General features: G+C 48.1%; 1 protein-coding gene across 4 annotated transcripts in view; it reads right to left on the bottom strand.

The window, feature by feature from the left end:
- LOC146182538 (latrophilin Cirl-like) overlaps positions 1-23334 on the bottom strand; it is a 454778-nt gene that overhangs the window by 362085 nt on the left and 69359 nt on the right. For all 4 annotated transcript variants that reach the window (XM_084577657.1, XM_084577655.1, XM_084577659.1 and 1 more), the window contains exon 2: positions 17944-17980. The gene's annotated coding sequence lies outside the window, so the exon portion shown is untranslated. The remainder of the gene's footprint in view (positions 1-17943; positions 17981-23334) is intronic.

Genomic DNA, 23334 nt, shown 5'->3' with positions numbered 1-23334 from the left:
ATATATATATATATATATATATATATATATATATATATATATATATATATATATATATATATATATATATATATATCAGTTCGTTACAGACCAGCGTCCGAGCACCGCCCGGCGCCCAGTAGCATGAGGTGTAGAAAAAGAAAAGAAAAACATAAGGCGACTTGAATGCCACTGCTGTCGTTCAGACCGAACACGGCTCGTAAAATTTTCCGTCTGCGATATCCACTTAGTATGCAATGAAAATACAAAGTTTAGGAGCGATCATTTAACTGAAATAGAGAAAATTCGAAAGCAGATGCATTTTCGGCTCAGTTTATGTTCAAGTAATTCGTTATAGCCGAGTTTTTCTTTATACCCAGGTGTTATTATAACCGACAATTTCGCAATATCCGAGCCAATTGTTAAATCCAAGCCTCGTTATATCCTAGCCTTCCGTGACATCTGAATATTCCGCTATGTCCAAGTCCTTTGTTAGATTGATACATACAGGCACAATCCATGAACACCTCCAACTCACAGGCTTCAAACACACAGCAGATAGTTTTCACCTTTACGACACTCCTTATGAGTTCGCATTAAAATAAAGATAACGGTTGTAATTAGAAGAATCAAACGGCTAGTTCAGATCATACATTTCTTACAGCTTTCAGAAATAAAACGTTGCATAGAACTTTCAAGGGGCACCAAGAACAATCCAATTGTTCACTGGCGAAAAAAAACAAAACATGAAGGACACTTAAGCTCCGCCTTTAAGGGTATGCATGACACGATAGCATAAGCTACAACGCTAAATACAAAGCCCCTCTTTAACCAAGCCGTATGAAGATGCTTGCGTGGCCTAGGCGTAACTTGGATGCAAGCGCCCTCGTATATAGGCTGATTCTGATATCCCATGTGAAAGGAGAGGCCCGAGTTGGCAGCTCTTTCCAAATGTAACACAGCCAGTCAGTGCGCGGCAATGTCAGCTAAACTATCCTAAGTCAACATAATCTATTGTAATCCACCCTCGATAAACCACAATCCAACTTTATCCCCTTAATACTACAAGGCTCCCCTTCAGTCCAGCTAAACCCAACGAATCCACTTTTAATCAACCGTAATCACTATGATCGGCGCACCTTAATCTACCAAATTCCAATTTATTCCAAACTTAATACACTCCTTACTATGAGCCACCCTTGACGCAGCATAACGCATCGTTATCCAACTTAACCTACTGTAACCCACCCTACTGCAACTTAATGAGATGCAATCTTGAACGGGCTTCCGTATAGGATCGTATAGCGTTTTAAGCCATAAAAAAAAAAAGAAAAAAAAAAGTTGCGCCGGTAATTTGTCAAGCTGTGGAACCTTATAATAGCGACACTCGCACTTCGCCTTTCTATAGCTTATAAAAGTTAGTATTTCAACGAAGGCAGCACCTTTAGCTTTATAATGCGGTGGATTGGTTGCCGATACTACAGGTAAACTTCAATTTGTTCATAGTGTCCCTTAGTAATAATCAGTTAAGGCTGAAGTTACCCCCTCCAAATCGCATATCACAGCACGCGAGGGCGTACACCTCCGGCAACCTTACAGCTTCTAAATTCCCACATGCGGTTTCTTATTCCGCGTCCACATCTCCGGGTAGATAATGCACTAGATATAGATACGCGCTGAAAAGACCAAATGCTGCTCTCAGTAGCGGTGGTGGTGACGTGCCAAATTAGCGAGCTTTTTTACACCGTTTATCACTGCTCTGCATTTCCTCATATTTAATGCCGTGCTCGGAACACGCGCAACTGCATAGACTTGCGCCACTAATTGTCGCGACTGAAGAAAAGGAGGCGTACACATTCAATCATGCCATTACAAAGCCAGAACTTCCTAAATTAACTAGCAAACTCTTGCATCAGAACGACCGGCACTGAAAACACAGGCATACACTGCGCTCGACAATGCAGAAGACATGTACTCTGTTACCCCTCGCTCTAAGTTGGGACCTTTCGGGCCGAGCACGCTGTTCACATGCGCACGCTAACAAGCATACGAACGACAGTATAAACTGCTTTCTCGTCGCTGTCAACTGATACCCTATCGGGAAATTTTGCAATCCCTAGTGCGAATCAAACTTGCGCAACGGCAGGATAGCACGCCATGAACGCCGACGCACAACTACACTGCCCACGGTGGGGAAAGCGCACTTGGCGGATTCGATTGCGCACACGCTACAGCATACAAATGCAGTGCCTTTTATAGCAACGCGGGCCGTAGGGCGGGGTCTTCAATGCAGTGCTCACGGCATATCTCGCAAGGCCGCGTTGTGGTCGTCTCGGGTGCGGGCCCCAGCCACACCTCAACGGCGCAAACACGTCCAGCGCCGCTCTCCGCTTTCGCCGAGTGCGCGGTGATGGAGCGCCGGCCCGCGACCGCCTGTCGTCAGGCGTAGCGCCGAATTGAACCCGGAAAACAAAGGGGCAGAACGCGCCACAACGCGCACGCGTTTTACATACGCGCTGCCGTGACGTGACTCATCTTCGTAATGACTCAGACGGGGTCAGAAAACGCTGCTACTTGCAGCCTCTTGGCAGGACAGCGCGTGGGGGCGACTCTCGAGTCGTCGCCACGGTTGGAAAGGCGTTGGCTGAGTAATGACGTCACGCAGCGTGTACGTCGTCGTCAGCCTCGCGAGGTTCAACACACGCAGAAGAAAATAGATTACTGGATTGTTTTACGGCAGTTCCGGCTGTACGTACGGATGCCGGAAAAGGGCGCGCGTTTTTGCCTTCAAGCTGTCCCCCAGCGTTTCCACACCTCGAGTCTTTCTGTCCCCGCCTGTCTAATCTTTCCGCTTATTGCGTTAACTAGCTTACCTAATTTTTCTGCTAGACTTACGTGAGCCCCTTGCGCACTGCTTCGGGCCTCGGGGTTTGAGCATGCCTCGCAAGGCTGGGTCAGGACACAGGTCAAGGCGTAGATTTATCCGTGCTGAACTCGCTAAATGTGCACAGCACAGCTAACGCCTTAAAATCTCCTGTTCCATCAGAAATTTTGGTGCTATTCTGGAAACTGCCCTTTCGCAATAACAGTGCTGTATAAGCAGCATCCAGTAGTCCTTTTTTTTTTTTTTTTTCCTCAATCTAAGCGGTTCTCCTCGACAGTGGGTAGGCGTGAAATACAACAGAGTATTTCTTTGTGGCGCCAGAAGAAGAGCACATTTGTGCCATATTTTCGACCAGTCCTGGGGAGTTTTTCAATTGGACTGGCGCGCACAAAGGGAGTCGACAAAAATAGGAGCAGCATACGACATAAAGCCTCTTTTGAAGCGAAAACTTCCCTACGTCAGCTTTTCGAGCCGTCAGCGTCACAGAGGTTTTCACCTTCAAGTCACCTTGACAGATACTGCGCGTTTCCTTTCCTACAGACCACTTTACAATGCAAGCGAACGCTTCACTACGCGAGGTATAACAGGTCTTCGTGTGACACTGAATTTTCCCTTCAAGTTACTTTCCCCTAGTGTGGGTGCCCATGCACAGAACGCGGACGGCTCTCCGATTGTTTATTTCTTTATTTATTTGAGCCTACTGCAGGCCAGTGAAGGGCATCTATCGAAACGCAGCCGCCGACGGTCGGGTTCGAACACCTGGAATAAATTTTACTCCACCTGGAGAGAATCCCTTAAGCCCACTCGAAACCCACAATATTATTTCTCCTGATTACATCGCTTCCGTAAACCTTGTTTTAGAAATGTGTAGAGAGAAAATATCGCCTGCTCTCAAACCATTTCCGATTTGGCGCAGAAGCTCAGCGAGCATGCCATGGTGTTGTGCAGCTCTGCAAGTTGGCGCGAACAATCCGGCGTCACGAAGCCCTAACAAATAAAAAAAAAAAAAACCCTTTCCTGCTCATTCCTGATCAAGGACACGAGTTGGACTAACAAGACGAGCGTAGGAGGGATTCGGGTTAGCACAACAGTGAATGTAGGAGGGAGGGGAAGTGGGGAGGGGGCGACGACAACGGATACACAAGTGGCCTTCCAATTTCCGTAGCACGGTTCGGCTGCGCGTCGTCAATGGGTCGCTGTTGGGTCAGGAACCTCGTCGCCCGCTCATTGAGAGGACACGGCGAAAGCAATCACCCAGACGGGCATATAGGCGTATAGGAAACGATGCTGGAGAGCCAATCTTGTCACGGTGTCTAGCATTCGAATGGCAAGGCCATCGTAAGAATGGAGGAAGTGCATCTCCAAGACAGTGGGTGCCGCGTAACGTGATGAGGCAGCTGGATCACTGATGCCGGACAGATAAGATAATTCGTGGAGACCAATTTGGGAGGGATGGGTTAATGCAGGCCGGCTAGAAACCGTCGGAGGTCAGGTGTTGTACCCTCATGGCGATATAGCAAAAATGCGCAAAAGAGGGACTCTTTTCGAGCTATACTTCAACGAAGACGAGAGGGCGGGCTTTTGGACTGATGGAAAAATTAATTGGAAGCGACTGTTTGACAACGTGTCGTGGTATCGTTCAATGCACTCGTTGCCCTGCGGTCGGAAGAAGGTCTGCTTAGAATACTATCGAGATGGGGCACTTAACATTTCACTCCAGGTTTTTCATTTTTCATTACGTTATTTTTTTTTTTTCAGCGCTAGAAGTATCACACCTGCGGCGTTAATACTTCCGCAGGATGTTAGTACTTGAAGCACTCGAAGGATTAGCGTCAGACAAGCATTGATGCTAATGTTACGATGTCTGGCTTGATGAACCAGAGTGAAACACACATACGATTAAGCTTTGTCAATTGCAAGGACAAGGTTTTTGTGTTCTGCAATCTATAGGCCGAGACGTCATCGCCCGAAGGGGTTAGCCTATTGCATACCGACCAAGAAGCTGACAGATAGTTAAGGGGTTGATTGCTGTATCAGGCTAACACACTCGGAACGATGAGTACAATTCTGAGCAGTGTATATGATACATGTCGTAATTGCCATTTTATTTTCATATCTTTCTTTGTGCGTGCGTGCGTGGGAAACGGAGGATATTCATTCCGCTGTGCATCTGAGCACAACAGACACAATGCAGCTTTCTTCCTCGTCGTCTAAGTGCCTTCTTATGTGAAGACCGTTTTTTCTTTTTTTTTTTTTTTTAAGCTGCAGCTATGCGCCCGACAATACCTCTCCGCGACAAGGAACATAAATAGCGAAGCATGCGAATTTATGGAAATTCAAAGTAACAAAATTGTGACTTCATGATGTCATGACGTCACCGTGTGATGACGTCACAGTCTCGCGGCATCATGCGTAATCTCGCGGATGCACGCACGGACGGACACACTGACGAGTCGTGAGCCGTTAAAGGCTTTAGCTTTATTACAATTTTCTCGACTGGGTATCGCCTGCTGAGATGCTTAAAGTAAAGATGTTGAAGACTACAGCGGTTCCTAGAACAAAAAAAGTGTAGACGCACAGACATGTCCGCCGAGGTGGCTCTGATGGCCCCGGGCTCGATCCCGGCCGCGTTTCGATAGACGCGAAACGCGAAATGCGTCCGCTTGATGTGCAATGTCAATGCTCGTTGATGAACCTTATGTGGACGAAATCTATATGGAACTCCCCACTACAAAGTCCCTCATATATAACCTGCGTCCTTGCGGGGTATCGAATACCCTAATAAATATTCAACCCACACACATGCGTATATCATACCGCCATCCTTCAAGTAATCCAAGAGACGGGAAAAAATGGCACGCGGTAAAGTTAACAAGAAGTTTTCCCACGTTTCCGACAAGGCCCCGTGCGCAGGAAGTTAGAGCCACAAAACCACGGGCGCCAGGAACGTTAATTGCTTTGAATGAGACGCGTAACCGAAAGGAGCCGCTGAAGGAAGGTGCGCACAACTGAAAAGGCGCGATGGAATGGATAGAGCTTGCGCAACAGAAAGGGGACCAGTCACCTCGATCCTCATTTCCTTTGCCATTGTTTTGTCCCTGAGATAGCCTGCTGCTTTTTTCTTCCTTCCCTCTTTGGCTTGCCACGCGGAATCTCTTCCCAATAGATTGCGTTTCCCCTTTCTCGCCCAGTGTCTCTTTCATCCCACGAATTCCCGTCCCAGCAGAGTCGTTTTGTGCTCTTTTTGTCAGCGCAAGTCCTCCTCCGCCTTTCCTCTCAGATGGCACCCTCTCGTTTTCGGCAGTGTCGCCTTCTCCCCAAAAGGGAGAGGCAGGCAAGGAAACAGGCAAGCGAGCATCCCTGCTTTACCTCCTGACCGCGCCTTGCAAAAAGAAACGGATCACAATATCGACAAATGGGAAGCACCCGACGGGTCCAGTCAATGTTTGGGGAAAGCCGGCAGCTTAGAAGGAGGAAACGCCGCTGCCGATGAGAATACGCGCTCGACTCCGGTGGAATCGAGTGAACGAACAACGCACTTGGGGGACGACAGTGCGTCGGAAGAAAGACAAAAATATGGAGCGAGTACAGACGCGAAAGACAAGCGGCATATTTCGTGACAGCGGAGATCCCCTTCCGTGACTGTGAACGTCGGAAACGGATTAGGGACGTAATTCCCGTCGCGCCGCGGACCCAACGTCGGCCGCAGCCTTGCCTTCTCTGCGCGCCTTCGACGTCCGCCTTCCCTCCTTCCGATTGCGTCTGTCGTATATGGGCAAGGAACCTCCCAGCATTTCTAGACCGTGTTATCTGTTTTGTGTGCTCAGAGAAGTTATCAGAGAGCGGGGAGGGAGGGGCGTTTGCAGTTGAAGATGACGCAACAAAACCTCGCCCTTTATGCTTGAGTTTCTTCACGGGGTTTCCTTGTTATAGTTATTTCCGGCAGCGTTTGAACGAGACTGAGCGGGTCGGACGTTTCGTCAAGGTTCGCGGACCATTTGCGTAATGAAGACGCCGGTACCGCGCACAGCACGACTAGAGATAAAAACAGACGGGAGGAAGAAAAAAATAAAAATAAAAACTTGTTTTTCGGAACGTATGCGCGAGCAGCGGAAGACGGCCTAATCTTCGATAATGAACCCGATGCGGAAGTTCGTTGATATCGCCCTAATGAAATGTCAGAACAGTGGACTCGTCCCGATGTTCCGGCCGCCTTTCTCGTGCACGCTGAAGGAACGGTCACCGCCCATATGTTACGCACAGGCCGTATTGGTACAGCGTAGCATTTATGCATAGTGGACCACAGACTCAGGCTTGGCCTAATTAAAATACATCCTTACCACTTCCGGGGCCCAAACGTATGCTTTTAGTCCGCGCCAAAGAAAGCCGAGAGAGCAGATCCAAAGTCCAGCTTATTTTGCTAGAGACGAAAAACTATTCCTGCGCATCGCCAATTCCACTTTCTCAGAAAAGCCCTCGGCTAACACCAATAAATATCCGCCACTTTATGCTGCCTAATAAGGTAAGCTACTGCGACCAATTTTTTTTTTTTTTTTTGTTTTTTTTTTTACATTCCGACATAAGTACAGTACGGTACTAATTAGGACATGCGATTGTGTGGCCTCCGTGCTCCGCGGTTGCGCAGTGGCGAGGGAGAGCGGCAACACGTGGGCGCCCAGCAGCGGAAAGATCTGCCAACTGTGCTATAACTGTGTAATGTACCAGCTCTCATGGCAGCGTCTCATGAAGTATGGCGATCAAGTGATCGCCTTCAACACTGGGCCGTAAATTGTACATACAACACTGACCCAAATGGGCTAAATGTGCTTGACAAGGGTACTACCCGCAGTTAAATAAACAGTAAGTAGGTGAGACTGATTCGGTGATTTTGTATTTAAAGCCACAGGTTCAAGAAAAAAATTCCAGGGCTCGCGGGCTTCGTCCCAACTTCTGTTCGACGACATCTTAGAGATTTAGGTTGGAACGTCACTGACCATGTATTGAACTATACATGACATGCCTTGCTGTTGTTGTTTATTTAGAACTTTTAAAATTCCATCGTATCTGAGTTGAAACCGCCAATGTATTCTGACATGCATAGCCAATGGCGTGGTGGTTACCTAGGGACTACTTGTCTACAGGTCCACATACTTGTCCCTAGTTCTTAAAACTCTATTTAAATCCACGGGAAAATTGTTCTTATACCCAAAGACCTGTTACTACATCAGGGGCGTTTGTCTTACGGCATGACGTCACAAGGTGGGGAGTCACATCTGTCAACACATTTTGTTCACAGCTTCGCTCACAGGATCCTGCCACGGCGCTCAAGATGCAAGAAGACTTTCGCCTCAAACCTTCCTTACGCGTCGCGCTGCCATTTCCGTATCTCATTCACCCTTATTACATATCAAATACCTATAGCTTTCTTCCGTCAAGAACAGCACACAATAGGTACGATATTTGGTGATGTGAACGCCTGACTAAACATTAAAGTGTGCGCCGCTGACACGCATTGTACGCTGTGGCTTCTACCCACGAGTGTGGCTCCCACCCACGAGTGTGGCTCCCACCCACGAGTGTGGCTCCCACCCACGAGTGTGGCTCCCATGTAAGTATACGAGTTTGACTAAACGGCATAGTCATGTGACAACTGGCAAAAAGCGAATTTAGAGGGTATTTATTGACGTCATTGTGGGTGCCATTTCGATGTTCTTGGAGAGCGGTGCTTGCTCGATTTATTGTTCCGGATGCGACGCGCTGCCCAATAAAGTTAATGGCATCCATGAGGTCACGTGAGTGTATCATACAATTATGAAGTATACTTATTTACGACCTACTCTGACCTTGACGAGCAACCATTTTATGATTTTCGACACGACTTTTAAGTTTCGTAGAAAGCCGAAAAAACTTGACATTGTGGATGCCGAATCAGTAGTAATGAATCAATTATTTTGGTTTTGAAATATTATGGTTCCAATGCGCTGCGATAACACCCAATGACGTAATGACCAGGTTGTCATCATGCTGAACACGCTTGACCGGTTGACTCGAACTGAGGTATCCGCTGTCCGGCATATTCTCACTAAGACGCGAGCTGTGGTCCGAGTAGTATACGCCTCCTGGTCCCTACGTCAGTCCGAGATTTCTCCCAGCCTAACGCTAACCGCCCCTATACAGGCGATAAGCCTGGCGGCAGAACAAATGGCGACATACCTTCTCACCCGCCCCACACTCTGACGTGCGCGCGCCCGCCAAGCAGCCAGGCAGAGGCAACGACGGAGTCGCGAGGAAGCGACGCACTGGGAGGCTCGAATCGGCCGTTCCCGAAGCCCCGGGCGTGAAAACTCGACCGAGGAGAACCGCCGTGAGGTGCTTTGCCGCTGGGGCTGCTTGTACTCCCCCTTAATGGCGCTCTGCACGAGCATCAAAACCCGGTCGTCTGCTCCTCCGCAGTACCGTGGGTCTTGCTGGGAGGCGACGGCTTCGAGTCGAGCCAAGCCGACGGGAAAGCCAGCCGGGCGATCGTTTCCACGACCCGCTGGGGACTGAGCGTATAGACGCGCGGTCGTAACCCCGGCCGCCTTCGTTGCTTGGATATAGCGCTGAGGGGACAAGCGGGGTAAGAAGTTTGGGACCCACTTTCCTTCCCCGCTCCGGTAGTATTGCTCCGCGTGCCATGACGCCATTAATCGCGACGAAAAAAAAAAAAAAAAAGGAAACCACGGAGAAAGAAAAAGAAAAAGAACAGGGATCAGAAGGAAGTCCAATCTACACTCTGCGAAAAGTGAGCCGAGGGGGGAGCGCGTCTTTTGCTCCGTATAATCTCTGGCGAGTCGTACACATCTCCGCTCTGCGGGCCATCCAGCCATGTGCACACACAGGCGGGAGTAAATGAAATTAAGCTCGCGGACGCCTTTTACGCGCGCCCAGCGTAGTATTCGGCGGGGGCCGGCACTCTCCACCACTGAAATTCTGGCGACGCCGGTGTATAGTGCATACGACGTGGTCCTCAAATCATCCCATGGTTGTCCTGCTGTAAACATGTCCTCCGCTATTTACAAGACCACTATGTCTCTATCTATTTAGCTCTCGTGTTTTTTGCATCTAGCGCTTAGCTCTGAATTTCGCAAACTATTGCAAGCATGTCTAAGCTATACGCAGTCCAAATTGGAGCCAATCAGCGCACACCGTTGCGCAGGTAAAAGTACAGACTGCAAAGAAAACCGAGCCTAAACGCTCTCCTTTCCTTAGCGGCGGAATGGATCAAACATTCCCTGAATAAATCACGTGACATACAAAAAAAAAAAAAAAACTATCAATAGCGCCTGCTTTAAGAAGAAATAGTGCAACAGGCACAGCAGCGACCACTCTGCGTGTTAATGCAGTTAGAATTAGTCAGTAGCACATGTCATATGGGTATAAGTATACGACATAGTTCTCGCGCAATATAATATTCAATTTTTGGGTCATTCAAAACTAACTGAGCACTCAGTGTGTGCTTTTTGCTTCCTCTGTCCATCGTCCAGTTTTAAGCCTATTGAAAACTAATTCGAAGGTATCTCCAGGTGCCTCCAAACCCCCAGGTATCTCCAAACCTGTGTACTAATGTAACAGCACTGGACATCATGCAAGTTACCAGGATCCATAAATGGTGCATTTTTTTTATTGCGAAAGCAATACTACTCGCACTTTCAAGCCTTCGCGTGACCCGGCCGCAGTTACGTCTTACCCACGTGACCCTGTGACGTCACACCCCACGTGGCACACGGGCTGGCAGGAGCTGTCAACTTGGGTCTTTCGTTTCACATGGGACGGTTATGTCTGAATCAGCCTGCTAGGACCCTGGCATTCAGGCTACCCCTATAGGCCACTAAGGCACGTTTATATGGGTTGGTTAAAGCGGGGCTTTATATGTGGGCTGAGGAAGAAGAAAAAGAGAAGAAGAAGAACGCTCGGTCACCCGCAGCTAATGCTTTCGCTCAATATTTGGTTCAGCAGCGTTGAACCCTTGTAATTGTTTTCTTCGAAATGGAAATTTTTGGTTACGAAGAAATTATGGATAAGCAAACATGTTTTTTTTTTTTTTATTTAAAGCTGCAACGGGCGGCGTATACACGTTACAAGCTCGGGACCAGCCAAGGACCACCATCGAAACGTAAGCATCTATAGGAGTAATGACCGTGAGCTCATAGGTTCTTTGTGCGTTCTGCGCGGCGACACGATGGTGCGAGAACGTAAGAAGAGAGAGAAAAAAAGAAGCAGATATAACGCACCGTCTAATACAGTTAGATACTTGATTACAAGTGCGCCTGACATCCCACGCATGCGCACTTGGACGTTCGCAAACACGACAGAAGCGAGGAGCCCGACGCAGCATCGCCTGCAAAAGATATCAATTCTCCGTCATCCATTAAGAGGTTCACTAGCCGCAACACAAAAGCGAGCGGCGCGTCCCTATACAGCTCGGCCTGTCGTCCGTGAAAACTGCCTCGGCAAACAGATCCATACAGAAAGGAATTATACACGGCCGGTGATTTACTGCAGCGGACCGGCACCGACGACGCTAATAAACAAGAACCCTCCCCTGCTCATCCTCGCCTCTACAAAAACCACCCTAATATACAGCGTAGCAACCGCAACGACCAAACAACGATAAGGATCGACGTGAGAAGCTTCAGCAAATCGATTCCCATTCATACCGCCAATTGCGCTCCATACACCATCGGCGGTCATTAGAACGGACCCATCCAGCCGTTGCATATTGCCAGCCGCCTTTCCTTCGCCGCAACGTACGCTTCTCGCCAGCCTGGGCGCAATGCGACTGTAACGAGCCGAGCTTTTTGTTCCTTCGGAAAAGGAAGAGCTCCGAAGAAGCAGCGGCAGAAGAGAGCAGCTCCGCTCGTTGCTGGCGGGACAAGAAAGAAAGGCCGCGGAGGGGAGAATTCGAATTAACGAGCACGAGTACTCGCTCGACCGGCGCACAAACAGAGACGGGCGCGCGCGTGCCCTTATGTATACTATTATATATACGACGGGTACATCGACTCGTTCCGCGCCATTAAACCTCAATTAAAGCGGAGCGCAGTACAGAGCGAACGGCCGCGAAAACGCATTGGCTGCTATACGACGGCCCGACACAACGCGGGAACCTGCGAAGCAGCAGTTTAGAAGAAGACACCCGAAAGAAAAGTGGGAGACGGGAAGAAAGGAACGAATCTCGGAAACAAAGGTTAGCCAAGGAGGAGCGCCTTCTTTGGAGGTGACTGAAAAAGAATAGGAGCAGGAAACAAAGGAGAGATGAGAGAGAGATTCGGAGTACCGGAGACGAGACGAGAAACGGGAGAGCACCTAATTTGGCTTTAGGATTGTGAGGAGGACAGGTTGGCGACACCGGTGGCATAGGGAACGGTCTAGGGGGGGAAAGGGAAGAAGGAGCGCTGGGAAGAGTTACGGGAGGGGCGAGAAAACGACTCCCCGCGTCATCGCAAGAAAAGTGTCCCTCAGCGGCGGCGGTCGCTGAAGCGCGTCTTCGTCGCCTTCTCGGCGCGCGTACAGTGAAAAGCGGTGAGAAGGGGAATACAGCTGAACAGACGCACATAAGTACAGCACAGACGCAGTACAGGAGCGAGAGGCCCGAAAGAGAGCGAGAACAATCCATTATTCAGGGTTCACTCAATGAAGAACCACCACCACCACCAGCAGCAGCAGCAGCAGCAGCATCAGCATCGGGTCCTCCGGCCGGGCAAGAGTAATTTATTACTTAACGATAACAAATGAGGTTCCGCACCTTTTCAGCGCTGCAGTGCGCGCGCGAGCTTCCCGGTACGCTCGCGCATTGGAAGACGAAGCAGCGTTCGTGCTGTTTCTACCTTGTGAAGCCAGTATATATATGCGGTAGAAAGGAAGGAAAAAGGAAAGGCGCTGAGAAGTCAAGGCGAAGAAGGCGGCACAGTGTGTGACGCGGGGTCGCAAGCACTTAGCGCGCGGTAACGGAAAGAGAAGGAGGGGAGGGGGGAGGGGGTAGAGATCTAATTTTTTTTTTCTTCTATCTTTATCTCCCTATTCGCATACACATGCACACCGGCAGACTCGGTCACCGGCGACGGGTCGAGGCAGAGTCGATTTCGGGCCCGGGCCACCAGAGACACGGCCCCGAATATTTATCACGCACGAGGAAACCTTGGACGTCGACTCCTTCTGAGGGGCCACGTTTCTTTGCTAGCTTTTCCGCGCTCTTCTGTCTTTTGTTCTCTGAGTTTGTTATTGAAATGCAACGAGTTACCGAGCGGCTCCGAGACGCCGCCATGCTAGAGAGGCGAAGGAAGTCTGCGAGGTCTCCGATTCAGTTAAGGTTCCGGTCATTGTTTTGCTAATGGCTTATGTAGATCGGAGAAAAGGATCTTCGCCGGAGCGGAGGAATTCCCCGTCTCTCGGCAGCGCAGTATATACTATACGCAGACATGTGCGCCGCTGTTCGAGTGCTGCCGCCTTGGGTTACTCTCTTTGCGTGCGCTTTTCCCGTGTGTGTGTGCGCGAGTCATGAATTTCCCTAGACAAATAGGATGTCGGATTCGCGAAGGAAAACGAAACAAAACAAAAACATGGATTGCGAAAGAACAAAATCGACAAAGCGAAATAAAAATAGTAAGGGAGCTTTTGACAATTCATGAAAAGGGATGCTGCGAGAGAATGAACGCCGAATTTAGCCACCTGCAGGATCGATAGAAGCAGGAATTTCGATATTCGGCAGAGCGGAGGATGTGAGATGTATTGCGCACATATGCCATTCTCAAGCCCACGCGCGTCTAAAAAGGAACAATTGTGCAATCAACCCCCTACGTTACCTTCGAACTGAAAATAAATCTTGGAGCACGTGGACACATATAGCCTTATAGAAATGACAAAAGAAGAAAACGCTTGCGCCCCGGCCTAGCGAATCAGGAAGTTGATAACCATCTGACCGAGTTATCCACAACCTTCGCTTATTGGCATTCAGCCAAAGTGATTCAGGAAGATGGTAACAAAGAAAGAGCTGTGCCTTGCGTTTTTGCTTCCATTCAGCCATATCGAATCAGGAAACTGCCCAGAGTTATCCGCATCTTTCCTTTGCTTTCCTTCAGCCAAAGCGAATCAGGAAGCTATAGTACAACAAACGGGCAGTTATCGCGTTTATTTGCCTTAACCGTAAAACAATTTGCGGGCTATCTCCTTCAAAGTGGAGCTTATAGCAAAGAGATCACAAGAAAATCACCACTGCAAGCTGGAAGAGAATGAGCAAAGAACGGAGCTGCAGGTCCATAAAAGGTCCCCATGCATAATTACGACACATTATGCAGAAAGAAGGATGGCATAATGCCCACACGAAAGAAAACTGCAAAAGCACTGCTTCACAGAAATCAGCCGGGGCAAGCAAATGCCCTTTCTGCGGTGACCCAGCTAACCGATACCAGAGTCAAAATTGAAAAGTCAGTTGATTTATTTATGGCGCTTCAGTACCGGCAATTTTCAAGCACGCATTAGATTCCTAGAATGAAAATTTTGGTTTATCGCATCAAAACAAAAAACAAAAAAGAAAGGGCTCCCACCATTCTCGCCCTTCCTCGGGACGATATGCCACATACTTTGCAACGTTCCTTCCCTCTTTCCCTTTTCCTCACTCACCAAGTACGTCCCTTTACATACAAGTACAAATTCTTCCCTCAACGCTCGGTTTCGAGTGTTCCTTCCCAATTGCATACAGCTCTTCGGGTTTTGTTAACAGGAAGGTTCCTTGCATCACACTCCCGCTTCCCGCAAAAACAAAACAAAACAAAAAAAAAAGCGAAGAGAGAAAAAGAACTTTGTATTACTTAATAACCGCCTGAGAGCTCATCGATCAAACTTCAATAAATGAATGTTCATTTAACTCGGGACAGTCAGGCGGCTGCGCTAAGACAAACATTACTCCCGTACCAGCGCAATGGGGAGACCGGGAAGGCAGATGCCTCCATATATATGCTATCAAGAGGAGAAGGGCGTTTTGTCGCACATATACTTCTTGGAATATAGTTGTTACGTGCTTGAGCAAGATTTTAGTCTTTGACAGCAGGGCTCAGTATTTCGTCTGTTGTGTTATTGAGTCTCTCTTCCCTTTTCCGTTGGAATCCTCCTGTGAAGTGTTGCCGTTTATTATACGTTGTTCTTCGTGTTTCTTTTTATTTGTTTTTTTACTTCGTGACAAAGCGACTGAAAGGTTTCGGATACAGCCCACAGACAAAGACATCAGAACTTCAGAACGGAGTAAGAGAAGAAAAAAAGAAGAAACAGGTACCAGGCGATTTCTACTTGCGATGATATGCTCCAGCCACCTCAGCTAACGTTCTGTGGCTGGAAAGAGCAAAAACAAAGTAAGTGGAAGAGGGGAGAGAAGTTCGAGGCACTGAGGTCGCACTCGGCTATACCGGGCACAAAAAGAGCGAGGCAACATGCGAACGCGGCAGAGTCAGCGGGGTGGTGTAACAGGGAAGGAAGGGATCGCGCCGTCGACACGAAACGCGCCTAGTTGCATCATCGTGCCACCAAGTATGCAAACGCGGGCCCAACCCAGCAAGTGCAGGAAATGACAAAATAAAACGCGGACACCCTGTTAACCCAAGAAGCGAGGACGGCGAAAACGATCAGCGCTCTTCCACGCGCAGCCTCTCGAAAAATACCAGCTGAAGAAGCCGCGAATCGACGTCGAAGACGGCGACGAGCACGAGTGCAAGGGTGAAGTTGCGGGGCTTTGCGGGAGCAGCGCCTCCAACGCGGGCCGGAAGGAGGTTCCACCCTTCCCCAACTTCCATTTACTGACGCTGCGCATAAAACAAAAGAGGCGGTGCGCGGTCTTTGGTTGCTCTATCTGCTTTCTCTTTTCCCCAACCAACCAACCTTTTCCCCCGCCGATCCTCATACGCGGGAGCCCACTGGCACAGGGAAAACAAAGACTTGGCGGCTGTTTTCGCATTGACGACACGAGCCGGCGTCTTTGAAAGCATTCTGTCGGGTCTGAAGGGAGCTCCTTCCAAGCGCACGTGTTCGACGAACACACGTACGCCCCTCAAGTGCTGCTTTCTGCCCTGTCTCGCATTTTATCCTTTCGCTTTCCAGTGCGGGGGAAAAAAAAAAGACGACACACGTTCGATAGATGCGTTCCAAGGGGTGTAAGGAGGAGGCCATCTCGTGCGTGTAACGACATAATTTCAAGTGCTAGCGCTCGCATCGTCTCTACCTGCTTGTACAGTCCACGATTCTTCGTCTCAGAGTTTGTGTTCTTAGTACCCGCACGAGCACACATTCGGACCGTTCAGAGTGCGTTGAGCGAGGGAGTCGGCTGCAGATGGACGCGCACGGCTCCGCGCTTGCTGTACATAAGCGCCGTTGAGCGAGGCTCCAAAGGAAGCTTTTTCTCTGCTTGTTGCTGGGTTTGAATACGCTTACTCACCCACGAAAGAAGCCCGTTGTTTTTCTAAGGTCCCGCCAGACAGCCGGGGAGAGAGGGGCGCCGTGTGTTACGGGCTGGCCACATCTTCGAAACAGGAATACTTTCTTGGGATGCTTGTTAGAGTACATATTCAAAGGCATGGCCAGACGTTTGTTAAGCTGGAGTGCTACGGGCATCGAGTACCACTTGGAAGGGGGGAGGGTAGATGCTTCTTTTACGAAGTTAGATATTTACTGAGCTTCAAAATAAGCTCGGCGAACTAGGAACAACTGGCGATGTGCAGTGTCCATGACTCCTAAGAGTCAGTCTTCGGAAACGTAAGTTGCTTTCAAATATCTAAATCTAGAAGAACACTTCGTCAGGAAGTGTGCCATGTTGACTATAGCGGTGCTACAAACACAGGCGGGTTAGAAACGGCTATCCTGCCTGCGCAGAAAAAAAAAAAAAAAAAAAAAAGTAACCAAGAACGTTCCGCACTCTGAAACTTGCAGATATACTGTTATCATTAAAGCTTCATCGCGGATACAATAACAGCGAGTAGACACGAATAATTGCTTCACGTTTGCTGAGTCGGCGGACCAAACTTTACGACTCAGAAACACGACACTTCCACCTCCCCTCTTTGCATATGTAAGAGAGGACGACAGCGTAGAGGAATGTGTTACAAAGATAGCTTCGAGGCTGTGCAGCTGTACCAACTCACAGTCCAGCTAGTCACGTATGATGTGATTAGGTAGCAAAGTACGCGTCGCGACCAGGAAATGTATACCGCTACAGTGCACGAACACTTACGTTCTTACCTCAGTCAGTGCTGCTAATCTCATCAGGCGTGGTCGTCACGTCAGCCCCGAACGCATGCGAGTACGTGAAAGAAATCGGGCCGATTCGAATGTGGTTATGGGGCACGAAGCGAGAGGACCGCAGTGACATATGCGGGCGACGCGACGAACAAAGCTACAGTGTATGCAACGCTTCTACGCCGGGACATTGCTATGACTCTGATTTTTCCTCTTTACTCTTCCCATAAAATGGACATTTGCGCTGCCGCAAAGAATCGTGACTTTACTGTGAATCACTATGAATTCAGAAAAAAAATCACTATGAATTCAGAGTACATGGCAGCTTCGATAGTCGCTGTTTTGATACAGATCTATACCTGCGAGCGTTATATAATGCATATGCCAGCGTTCACACTGTGACAGCTGATTTGTACAGGAGGGTGCTTTCTTTCTTTTTTTTCCTGCTAGGGCTGCATTGCAGCTCGGGCCTCACCAGGAAAGCCGGCTTTTTTGTTTTCACTCCTAAACCCTTTGTCTCAGTAAGAAGCGAGCAAAAACATTCGGAGCTCCTCCTATAAATGGAAAGTGACGGACGATCGGGCCTTGTATCGAGTACGCTGCCTGGATAGGTTATAACAGCTTTCAGTCCCTTGAAGGCAAGATCACGTAGAAGAATGCGCTCGAGATGTTCGAAGCACGTTGAATCGAAAACCTGAACGTCATGACAAACAGCATACCGCGTAAGAACGTGAAAAAAAAAAAAAAAAAAAAGGGGGGGGGGGGGGGGAGGCGATATCACTTTCATAGAGTAGTCGTGAGGAGACAAGGGCAAAACTCACGTTTCAGGAGAGGAGGTTTGCTCAAGCCAGGATCGACCTGCAATATACAAAAATACTGACTTTAGTTCCTCTGTGCAAGAAACAAGAGAGAAAATCACTGTCTTTTGCGCAATATTAGCCCTTTCAGACATGTATCTGGAAAGAAATCCTAAAGTGAGAGTGCACGCGCTCGTGTGTGTGTGTGAGAGAGAGAGAGAGAGAGAGAATCCTGCCTCTATTTCCCCAAAATATCCGAATATGTAGCTGAATAACTTTAGGAATGGACGCACTCCGCGCACTTCCACGCTAATGAAATTGCAGCCCTTTTCTTTGAAAAAAAAAAAGAAAAAGGATATTTGTGAATAATTAATAATTTTCTTTATCTTCCGGATGTGTTTCCGCAACCAAACCTTAGATCGTACGGCACTCCCTGGGCGCCATCATGTCTAGGTTTTACAATCCTTTTTTCTGTACAAGAAATGACCCTTCCATTTTGTCCAGCAGTGATTTCAAATGTAGCCGGAATCAATTACTTCTTGAAAACATCACTACTTTTAAATGTCGCGTGCACTGTGGTAAACATCTTGCTGCAAAGTGTTAAGCGCCTGGTGCCTCCGGAATCCTGATCGTCCCATTTGGCAGCGGTTACAGCAAGAACGGGTTCAGTGAGAATTCACAAGAATGCAAGTCCACAGATATGCATGCAAATTATGTTGCAACTGAGGTGCCATCATTTGGGAAGGTGAGAAAGCGCTTTCAACACTCTTTCCCTCTTATTAATTTTATTTTTTTCACTCCGCATTTCTCGCCCCTCATCCCAAAATCGAACGCGGATTCGGGGGTTGTTCTCGGGTCGGAAGCATGTTTCGCTTCTGCCAGGTGCCGCTGTGGAGCGCGCGGAGCAAGGCCGAGATGATGAAGACATCCATCAGCTGACGATGGAACGGAGGAACGGGATGCGACGGCTAGCCACACCCACCGAATTCCCGGCGGGGCCGGTTTTTCTACCGCCGACAGACACGCGCGCGGTTCAGCTGCAGCTTGCCGTGATAAAAGTGCCCAGACGAGAAGGCAGAGGGCATGCACGTGTTTAGCCGACTATAGCCGACTTCTGTAATTGGCGCCCAGCGAGCAGCTACTGCGGAGCTCAGTTTCTGCAAACCAGATCGCTACTGCGCGCGGCTCGCACACGTGCAGGAACGTGAATTACCAAATTGCAGTAGTAGCACGAAGTACCCTTGCCGTAGCACAAAGTCCATTTGCAGTGGCACAAGTTACACTTGTAATAGCACGAAGTACCCTTGCAGAAGCACGAGGTGCCCAGTGCAGAAACGTACCGAGTGAAGAATTCGTTTCATATCGTGAGGTGTCCAATCCTGGAATGCGAAGTACCCGATGCAGAACGCGAAGCACCGAATGCAGAAAAGTGAATTACCCAATGCAGCAGCACGAATTGGTACCTTATTCCAGTCACCCAGTGCGGAAGCATGAAGTGTCCAATGCAAAAACTTCAAGTATTCAACCCCGATGTGTGAGGCAGCCGATGCAGAACGTGAAGTACCGAATGCAGAAAAGTGAAGTACAAAATGCAGAAAAGCCAGGTACCCAAGTTAACTGAGAATGGCGGCATTTTATTCGAGATAACTTTAACATCACATATTGGGAACCAATCGAGCTTATAAGCGTTTTTTTAATTGGGTAATATTAATATTTTTGACTTGTTTAATGTGGAATTGTAGCATCAGCTCCGAACATAAGAACGTCAAAAATTTTAAGGCATTTGGTATTCACTCTTGATTTTTATGCGCTTGCAATACTGGTATTACTTACTGTGTTTAATGTTTATAAGAATACATGTTTTTAAGATACTGTTTTTTAATGCTTTAATGATTAAATCTTCCGTCTCAGTAAAGCACGCTGACCGGTTAGCGTGCTACATATGTTTTGCACGAGAATCCTGTTTGTGAGTCCACGGCGCGGGATCGCAACGAAGCTTGGAAAAACCACGCGCGAGCAACGCAGCCAAGACGACCGATATAAATTACAAGTTTTTGACAGTGTGTCTGGGTATATACGTATATAGGTATATATATGTGGTCACTCCTAGTGCAATTATTGCATAAAAAAACTGTCCCACATCCTGCCTACTTTCCTTAATGAGCTAAATGATTATGGAATTGATTTACGTCGCAGTACCTTTCGCGAGCTATGCCACTTTGTTTGTTATGAATGTTAACAGCTTTAACTTTTTCTTTTGTTTTGTACAGTCATAATTTGCTTTGTATTATGTGTGTTCAAATGTGCCTTTGTATCGCCTTGTAGAGGGGACCATGCGCTCTTGTCAAGCTGTTCTCAAGCTTTTACCCGCGGCCCCCATCATCTTTTTGATGGAAAAAAAAAAAAAAAAAAAATATATATATATATATATATATATATATATATATATATATATATATATATATATATATATATATATATATATATATATATATATATATATATATATATATATATATATATATATATATATATATATATATATATATATATATGCTTGCGAAAAACACGTTCTTGGCTGCTGCACAAGAAATAGATAGCGAAGAACGTCGACGAAGAATAAATGAAGTGTTAATGATCTTCTCCATCTGTATAGTATATCAACTTGACTGAAGATAAAGCGCACAGGAAGACACACACAAGAGAAGACACAGGTGTCCTCCTGTGCGCTTTATCTTCAGTCAAGTTGCAATGCACCATCTAGCCCAACTTCCAAGTTTTGTTAAACTATATATGTCCCGCGGGAAGTGCGTGACAATATATATAGGCAGCGCGAATATACTGTTGCGTGCCCATCTTTCAAGCGCCATTTGAAATCCAGGTGGGAGTTCATGGGCGACACGTGTAATTTTCGAGCAGTGGTAATATTTACTTTATAGGTTACGTGCTTTGAGGTAAGTCGGAATAAATTGATGTCGCCACCTCTACCATACACACGAGAGACACGGAATTGCGTGAATACACGTAGAGTCTCACTTGCAAAATAAACTTGATGCGGAAACACTCTACTTATAGCTGCAGCAGTTTGCGTTTTGCTTGTTTGCGACTGCGTGAGCTAGCACTCGTGTTTCCGGCGTCCCGACGGGCTCATCCGTACGGCGACATGTAATAAATAAGCGAACAATCCGGATAAAACGAAGATATAAGGCACCGGCGAAAAAAATCAAAGCAAGTGCCCGCTCAGTCACGTTCAGAGGAGGACAACAGTGCGGTGATGCATTCCGGGATCGGCTCGAATGAGCAAATCCCGGCTACCACACCAGGCGTACCGCAAGCTTTTTGATTGAGCGGTCGCTCCAAACGATATTCGCCCAAAACCATGGGTAGATGCGAAACACTTCGTGTCACGCGGTGTGATGATTAAGATAGCGCATAGGTGCGTACGGCCTGTCGGTGTCACGTACTCATTAAGAAAGTGATTGGGGCGGGCAGTGGGAGCCAGGCGCGCCCTCGACGCGGGGTTCAAATTTTTATGGCTCTGTCATTCTCGCCTGTAAAGCATATGTACGTTTAGTAAGCCTGCTGACATCTTTTTTTTTTTTTTCGAAAGTAATTAAGGAATTGGAGCTTCGTGACTCCTGCTGCTTTTTTATTGTCTCGTCAGGGCTGTTCTTGTGGCGTTTCTGTCTGGTTTCTCGCTAATATTTAAGATATGAAAGATCTACCATTGGACACTCGTAGTGGTCGATCATAGCCAGTATTAGTAAGAAAATTGCAGAATTTTGAGACGTAGATTTGTTAAGAGGAGAAGCGTTAGTACGGGAATCGAAACCCGGAAGCGCAAACTTAATTACCTGACTTAGAGACGTGCCTTGACTCAAGTTGAGTAATAGAGAAATATGGTCCTGCACGGCGTCTACGAAACCAAGCTGTGTCGTTTCCCTCGTACTTAAAGAAAAAAAAGATACTGCGTTTTCTTATGCCTTGCCTCGTGGTAAAGCCATCAGTGGTGGTTTACTCGCTTCTGGGCGATAAGATGCGACGGCATTGTCACTTCTACCACAGCTCACGAAACCGACGCAAAGTCTGAAAAGGATAGCGCAAACCTCTGGGTAAAAAATTCAATTCAATCACGACTCAAACAACGGTCAACATGATCTTCAGCGAAGTGGCTGAACAGTTCTCCTTTTTTATTTATTTACATGTGCCTGAAATGAGAAGTTGGTTGCCTGATAACGGCACCAACTTCTTTTGACGCGTTCTTTCTTTTCTCCAGCGACTGGCCGGCCCGAATCGTCTCTCAGTTTCGCTTTCATTGCAGTCAGCACAATTGGTGACGCTAAAAGACGAACGGGTGCCGAGGCATAAGACACGGTCGTTAAAAACCGCGCAGGAGGTTTTCAGTCCCGCTTTTACCGTCGTCGTTCTGTCTGGCCTCATTTTCGAAGGCACGCGACAGGCCAGCAGTTTCTCTAATACGGCCGCCTTTATTGTCCCGCCCGTAGCCCTCATTCGGCTTCCCAAAAGCTCTTTCGAGGTGCCCCCGGTAGCACACTACAACACCGCTCCCCTCCGCCTCTGAGCTGGGCGCATGGAGCGGACGCCTCTGTGAAGCAGTAGAGAGATGTGGCCCCTCCTAATCTGCTCCGGGATCGGAATGTGGCCTCCAAGGCAGATCTTAATCTCTCTTCTCCTCCTGTTCTTCTCGTTGCCAGTGGAGCTTCCCTCTGATCCCTGCCGCTCATAAGGTATCCTATTTCCAGCTGCGCTCTGTGTCTCGGGGACCCGGGATTCCACAAAGGCAAACCATGCTGCCGTTGTTCCTTCTCCCGAGTGGACGGGGACTTATGAACTCAAGGCTCACTGAAAATTACACTCAGTTCTGTTCTGCACAGTCGGCTGAACTTGCTGTTCTAGATTCCTTGAGCTGTCCGCGCTTGTTACGGCGCATTGGTGATTTCCGGATCCCTTTTCGCCAGGCGGCTAAATTATAAGACGGCTGACACCCACCCTTGACCGTGATGTTCCACACTTCGGCAAACAGCACTAAGGAACACAGGGGGCAAGACGATGGAACTTTTGATCAATTGCCAACTGTTCTCACGTGTTGCGGGCTGCTTTGCGAGATTGGTATCTAACGTCATACGGCGTCGCATCTCACTTCAACGGCATTGCTCGGTTGTAGCGGGGACGCAGCGTGTGGGGGGAAGAGATGCTGGCTTCACCGCATCCCGCTCTTTGCCTCCCGCTCTCCCTACGCTGTTTCAAATGACGGAGAATGCGCGCTTCGTTTCCATTCCTCTCGACTCCTCCTCGTCGTCCGCGTGCTCTCGTGGGAGAGGAGAAGATTGTGAAGAATTTCCTTGCCGACGGCGAACAATTACCGCGCTTTGTGTTCCGGACCGACCCCGCTCG

The sequence above is a fragment of the Amblyomma maculatum genome, chromosome 8 (assembly GCF_055883805.1).
Source record: "Amblyomma maculatum isolate TAMU_Amacu chromosome 8, ASM5588380v1, whole genome shotgun sequence".
In the NCBI taxonomy this organism is placed as follows: domain Eukaryota; kingdom Metazoa; phylum Arthropoda; class Arachnida; order Ixodida; family Ixodidae; genus Amblyomma; species Amblyomma maculatum.
The sequence above is the reverse complement of the archived record's forward strand: the minus strand, read 5'-3'. Positions and strand labels throughout refer to the sequence as shown.